Source organism: Nomascus leucogenys, chromosome 8, assembly GCF_006542625.1.
Source record: "Nomascus leucogenys isolate Asia chromosome 8, Asia_NLE_v1, whole genome shotgun sequence".
NCBI lineage: Eukaryota > Metazoa > Chordata > Mammalia > Primates > Hylobatidae > Nomascus > Nomascus leucogenys.
The window spans coordinates 50756836-50764652 of NC_044388.1; the positions used below are offsets into that span (position 1 = coordinate 50756836).

Here is a 7817-nt window from a genome sequence, read left to right on the forward strand (position 1 = left end):
AAAGTCAACCACAGGTGGAACCAAACCTCTCATATGGAGGAACAGGGGCTGAGTATGGCAGCAAGCCTGGGGATTACCCCATCTCATGCTCTAATTAGATAGTACCCTGGCATCACCTCATGGCATCATCCAATTAGATCACACCCCCAGGCATTACCTCTTTGCAAGATCCAATTAGATCACACCTAATTACCCTTTCCCTGTAAAACCTGCCCAAGCCCCTGGCTTGGGGAGATTTTTTTGGGGAGATTTGAGCACCTTTTTGGGGAGATTTGAGCATCATTTCCTGTCTTTTTGCCAGTTGATTCACAATAAAGTCTTTCTTTTCTCAAAAGCCTCTGCCGTAACATTGGCTTCTATAAACATCAGTCAGCAAGTCCATTGCTTGCTTAGTAATAAGTATTCATGTTTTTATTTCTAGGATAACCATTAAAAGAATAGTATCAGCAACAATCTCACTACTGGGTATCTACCCAGAGAAAAAGAAGTCATTATACGAAAAAGATACTTGCACACACATGTGTATAGCAGCACAATTAGCAATTGCAAAAATGTGGAAACAGCCTAAATGCCCAACATTCAATGACTGGATAAAGAAACTGTGGTATATTTATACCATGGAATACTACTCAGTCATAAAAAGGAATAGAATAATGGCATTTTACAGCAACCTAGATGGAATTCAAGACTATTATTCTGAGTGAAGTAACTCAGGAATTGAAAGTCAAACATTGTATGTTATCACTCATAAGTGGGAGCTAAACTATGAGGATGAAAAGTCATAAGAATGACACAGGCCAGGTGTGATGGTGCACGCCTGTAATTCCAGCACTTTGGGAGGCCGAGGCGGGTGGATCACTTGAGGTCAGGAGTTCAACACCAGCCTGGCCAACATGGTGAAACCCTATCTCTGTTTAAAAAAAAAAGAATACTACAATGGACTTAGGGGACTCAAGGGAAAGGGTGGGAAGGGGGTGAGGGATAAAAAAACTACAAATTTGGTACAGTATATACTATTTGGGTAATGGGTGCACAAAATCTCAGAAATCACCACTAAAGAACTCATTCATGCAAACAAATACCACCTATTCTCCAAACACCTATTGAAATAATAATTTTAAAAAGCCCCTTTCAATCATACTGGAGTCTGCGCTAATGAGGTGACTCTTGGAAGATGGGGTCTGGTGGCCAGAGGAGCCAATCATGTGATTTTAAAAAAAAAAGCTTGGTGCGGTTGAAATCTGAAAGAATATTGATTAATTTTTCATACCTTATTACATTAAAGTATATTGTTTTATCTTATAAAAAAGAATAGGATCAGATGATCTAATTTGAAATCAGTAGAGAAAAAAATGAAATGATAAACAATATTACAAAAGGAGTAGAAGAAAGAAACATTGAACAGCTATAACAAATATAGTCTAAAATATGCTAGATTTAAGCCCAAATATAAAATAATTATATTATATGCAAATGGCTTAAATACTTCAGCTAAAATACAAAGATTATCAGATTAGATAACAAGAACATCAAAACCATAAGAATACAATTATGTGGTATCTACAAAAAGTACTTCCAAAATATAAGGTAGAGAAAGGTTTAAAATGAAAATAAGAAAAAAGATGCATTATTCACATTATAATTGAAAGAATCTGGTATAGCTATGTTAATAAACTAATGCTGGGGCCCAGCATGGTGGTTCTCACCCGTAATCCCAGCACTTTGGGAGGCCAAGGTGGGTGGATCACTTGAGTTCAGGAGTTGGAGACCAGCCTGGCTAACATGATGAACATGTCTATTAAAAATACAAAAATTAGCCAGGCGTGGTGGTGCATGCTTGTAGTCCCAGCCACTTGTCTCAGAAAAAAAAAAAAAAAAAAAAAAACCTAATTTTGGTATATTCATACAATGGAATACCATACACGATAAAAATTGATTAACTGCAGTTGTACGTAACAACATAAATGAATCTCATATATAATGTTAGATGAAAGAAACAGGACACACACACACAACACATTCAGTGTGATTCTATTTACATACTTTTTAAAAAATTTTATTATTATTATACTTTAAGTTTTACGGTACATGTACACAATGTGCAGGTTTGTTACATATGTATACATGTGCCATGTTGGTGTGTTGCACCCATTAACTCGTCATTTAGCATTAGGTATATCTCCTAATGCTATCCCTCCTCCCTCCCCCCACCCCATAACAGTCCCTGGTGTGTGATGTTCCCCTTCCTGTGTCCATGTGTTCTCATTGTTCAATTCCCACCTATGAGTGAGAACATGCGGTGTTTGGTTTTTTGTCCTTGCGATAGTTTGCTCAGAATGGTGGTTTCCAGTTTCATCCATGTCCCTACAAAGGACACGAACTCATATTTTTTATGGCTGCATATATTCCATGGTGTATATGTGCCACATTTTCTTAATCCAGTCTATTGTTGTTGGACATTTAGGTTGGTTCCAAGTCTTTGCTATTGTAAATAGTGCCACGATAAACATTTGTGTGCATGTGTCTTTACAGCAGCATGATTTATAATCCTTTGGGTATATACCTAATAATGGGATGGCTGGGTCAAATGGTATTTCTAGTTCTGTATCCCTGAGGAATCGCCACACTGACTTCCACAATGGTTGAACTAGTTTACAGTCCCACCAACGTGTAAAAGTGTTCCTATTTCTCCACATCCTCTCCAGCACCTGTTGTTTCCTGACTTTTTAATGATCGCCATTCTAACTGGTGCGAGATGGTATCTCATTGTGGTTTTGATTTGCATTTCTCTGATGGCCAGTGCTTTTTAAAACAGGCAAACTAAATTATATCACTTAGAAATGCATAAACAAATGGAAAATTTTAAGCTAGAAACTGAATTTTGCAAAAGTCATAATGGTTATTTCTGATTAGGGAAGGAAAGGATTATGATTAGAAGTAACACACTGGGGGCCTCTGTAGTGGTCACAGTATTAGCTTCATTAAATTTTGCATATATATGTGTATATATGTGTGTATGTGTATATATATGCACAATTTTGCATATGTATGTATATATATACACACATACATTTGTACATACACATAATTTTGCATATATATATGTGTATATCTATATACACACACACTCACAAATGCCACTAGTGGGGATTATAGCTAAAGAAATGGATAACACACTACTTACTAACGTAGGACAAAGGCCAATACACCCCACCAAACTGATACCCCCAAACTCATTTATATGATTAAGTGTATGAAACTTACTCCATAAAATTGCTGAAGGCAACTTTTCCATCAGATGTGTAAAATTAATGTAGGGATACATCAAACATTAAAAAGCAAGGAAAACAATAATTCTCCAGTAACAGTCCATAATTATAAGAAAATATGTGAAAGGTGGAGAAAAATGTAAAATAATAGTCATAAGGAAACTCAGTGAGATACAATAAAATGCAGACATACAAACTCAATAAATTCAGGAAAGCAATTCATGGTTTGAATTGATTTGAATGAGAAATTCAACAAAGAGACAGATATCATAAAAAAGATCTCATAAAAAAGAACCAAACAGAAATCCTAGAGCTAAATAATTCAATGAATAAAACAAATAAAATTGATAGCTTCAACAAAAGACCAGATCAAGTAGAAGTAACAATTTCTGAACTGAAAGACAGGTCTTTTCAAACAACTCAGGAAGTAGAAGAAGCAGAAGCAGAAGCAGGAGGAGGAGAAGGAGGAAAAGAAGAAGGAGAAGAGGAAGAAGAAGAAGAGGAGGAGGAGGAGGAAGAAGAAGAAGAGGAAGAGGAAGAAGAAGTAGTAGGAGGAGAACAAGAAGAAGAAAAGGAAGAAGAAGAGGAGGAGGAAGAAGAAGAAATAATGAAGCAATGATATCAGATTTATAGGGCACTATTACACCAAGAAATATTCATATTATGGGTGTTCCAGAGGCAGAAGACATGGGAAAAGGTGAGAAAAACACATTTAATAAAAAAATAGCAGAAAACTTCACAAGTCTTGAGAGAAAGGTGGACATCCAGGTCTAGGAAGCTCACAGAATTCCAAATAGATTCAACCCAAACAGGTCCTCTCCAAGGTACATAATAATCCAATTGTCAACAGTCAAAGACAAAGAAAGAATTCTAAAATCAGCAAGTGAAAAGTGTAAAGTCATACTTAAGGGAATCCCCATTAGACTAAGAGCAGATTTCTCTTCACAAACATTACAGGCCAAGAGAGAATGGGGCAAGATATTGAAAGTACTGGAAAAACACCCCTGTCAACTAGGAATATTATACTCAGCAAAGCTATCTCCTTCAGAAATGAAGGAGAAATAAACTCTTTCCCAGACAAGCAAAACATAAGGGAATTTATTATCACTAACCTGATTTTATAAGAAATGCTCAAGGGAGCCTTGCATCTGAAAGTGAAAAGATAATAATGTGAACCCAAAGTATCTGAGACAGGTCGCAGTCAATTTAGAAAGTTTATTTTGCCAAGGTTAAGGATGCACCCATGACACAGCCTCAGGTGGTCCTGAGGACGTGTGCCCAAGGTGGTTGGGGAATAGCTTGCTTTTATGCATTTCAGGGAGACATGAGACACTTCAGGACAACTTGAAGTGGGGGCTTCCAGGTCAGAAGTAGATAAGAGACAAAAGGTTGCATTCTTTTAAGTCCTCGATCAGCTTTCCAATGAACACACAATTTAGTCTGGCTTGGTGCGTCTGCATTGTTACATAAAGAATAAGGCAGGGGAAACAATCAGATATCCATTTGTCTCAGGTCAACCTCAGAGGGATGACTTTGAATTCTGTCCTTTGCCCACAAGGAATTTCCTTGAGACAAGGAAATTCCAAGTCTCAAAACACTAAAACATCAAAATTATGTCAAGTATCTTATGTGACCCAGTGGAATAAACTAGACATCAATTACAAGAGGAACATTCAAAACTATGCAAATACATGGGAGTTAGAAAACATGCTTCTGAATGACCAATGAGTGAAGGAATAAATTAGGAAAGGAATTTAAAAATTCCTTGAAACAAATGAAAATAGAAACACAACATACCAAAACCTATGGGGCACAGCAAAAGAAGTGTTAAATGGCAAATTTATAGCAATCAATGCCTACATGAAGACACTAGAAATATTTCAAATAAACAACTGATGATGCACAAAGATACAAATCTACAAAAAGAAGAAAAAACCAAATCCAAAATTAGTAGAAAAAGGGAAATAATGAAGATCTGAAAAGAAATAAACAAATTGAGGCTAAAAAATACAAAAGATCAATGAAACAAAAATTTGGATTTTTGAAAAAATAAACAAAATAGACAATTAGCTAGACTAACTAAAAAAGAGAGAAAACCAAGTAAATAAAATCAGAAATGAAAAGGGAATGTCACAAGGGATATCACAGAAATACAAAGGATAATTAAGAACAACTATATTTCAATAAATTTGAAAACCTCAAGGAAATGGACAAATTCCTGGACACATACAACCTCTCAAGATTTAACCAAGATGAAATAGAAAACCTGAACAGAGTGATAAGAAGTAATGCAATTGGGCCAGGCGCGATGGCTCATGCCTGTAATCCCATCACTTTGGGAGGCTGAGGTGGGCAGATCACAAGATCAGGAGTTCGAGACTAGCCTGGCCGACATGGTGAAACCCTGTCTGTACTGAAAAAATACAAAAATTAGCCAGGCATGGTGGTGTGTGCCTGTAATCTCAGCTACTCAGAAGGCTGAGGCAGGAGAATTACTTGAATCCAGGAGGCAGAGGTTGCAGTGAGCCAAGATTGCACTGCTGCACTCCAGCCTAGGTGACAGAGTAAGGCTCTGTCATACACACACACACACACACACACACACACACACACACACACACACACGAAGTAATGAGATTGAATTAGTTATAAAAAGTTCCCCAAAAAAGAAAAGTTCAGGACTGGATGGCTTTCCTATTGAATTCTATTGCTCCTTTAAACAAGAATTAATACCAGTTTTTCTCAAGTTATTCCGGCAATATTGAAACCGCGTTCTTACTAATTTATTCTAGGAGGTCAGCATAACCCTGATACCAAATCTAGGCAAGAACAGAACAACAACAAAACAATCTACAGGCCAATATCCCTGATGAACATAGGTGAAAAAGTTCTCAGTGAAACACTAGCAAACTGAATCCAAAATTACATCAGAAAGATGATACACCATGCTCAAGTGAAGTTTATGCCAGGAATTCAAGGATGGTTCAACATACACAGATCAATAAACATCATTATTACATCAATAGAATAAAGGACTAAAACTATGTCATCATCTCAATAGATGAAGCAAAAGCATTTGATTAAATTCAACATCCCTTCATTATCAAAATTCTCAGTAAATTAGGTACAGAAGGAAAGTACTTCAACATAATAAAAGCAATGTATGACAAAACCACAGCTAACATTTTATTCAATGGGAAGAAGCCAAAAGCTTTTCTCTTAAGAACTGGAACAAGATAAGGATGTCCACTCTTATTGCTTTTGTTGAACATAGTACTGGAGGTCTTGTCCAGTGCAATTGCCAAGAGAAGAAAATAAATGGCATCCAAATTGGAAAGGAGGAAGTAGAATTGTTCTTTGCAGATGACATAATCTTATATACAGAAAAACTTAAAGGCTCTACCAAGAATTCTTAGAACTGATAAATGAATTCAGTAGAGTTGCAGGATACACAATTAATATACGAAAATCAGTAGCTTTTCTAGGCACACACAATGAACTAACTGAAACAGAAATCAACAAGGCAATCCCATTTACAATAGTTACAAAACAAATAAACTACCCAGTAATGTAACCAAGAAGGTGAAAGCCTGCTGTAAGGAAAACTACAAAACTTTGATGAAAGAAATTGAAGAGGATACAAACAAATAGAAAGACATCCCCATGCTTATAGGTTGGAATAATTAATATTGTCAAATGACAATACTACCCAAAGCAATCTACAGGTTCAATGTAATCCCTATGAAAATACCAATGACATTTTTCACAGAAATAGAAAAAAATCATAAATGTATATTATACTACAAGAGACTTTGAATATCTAAAGCAATCCCAAACAAAAAGAACAAAGTTGGAGGTATCAAATAAGAAGGGTGAGAATGCCCCCTGGGCTGACCAAAGCCCACAGGCCACTGCATCCCTTGCCAAGTGCCTACATCCCACTGCCATTGCTGCCATCATGCCCAAGACAAAGGTTGAAGGGGATGCTAAAGGAGATAAAGCCAAGGTGAAAGACGAACCACTGAGAAGATCCGCGAGGTTGTCTGCTAAACCTTCCCTTCCAGAGCCAGAGCCCAAGCCAAAAAAGGCTCTTGAAAAGAAGGGAGAGAAGGTACCCAATGGAAAAAGGGAAAAGCTGTTGCTGGCAAGGAGGGGAATAACCCTGCAGAAAATGGAGATGCCAAAACATACCAGGCACAGAAAGCTGAAGGTGCTGGAGATGCCAAGTGAAGTGTGCACATTTTTATAACTGTGTACCTCTAGAGTTGACTGTAGAGTTTGAAATACTCTTTTTATCAAGTTTTATAAAAAGCCAGCATTTTGTTTCACTTTTTTTTAAAGCTATGTTGTTAGCACGTGGAACAATTCATTGTTGTTTCTGGGAAAAGAATGTCTGTGAAGCTGGATTGATGTGGAGAAAATACTTTTCCCTTCCACTTTTGAGAGACTTCCTCTTGGCTCCTAGGAGGAGGGATTTCCTGACTTTAACACACTTGGCCACCTTGTCACAAAAGCCATTAAAAACAAATTCATTTTTATGTCCTCTTC

The 7817-nt window shown here is 36.9% G+C and overlaps 1 pseudogene; it reads left to right on the plus strand.

Moving 5' to 3' along the window:
- Positions 1-7186: 7186 nt before the first annotated feature.
- Positions 7187-7499, plus strand: LOC115836335 (annotated as a pseudogene).
- Positions 7500-7817: the final 318 nt, after the last annotated feature.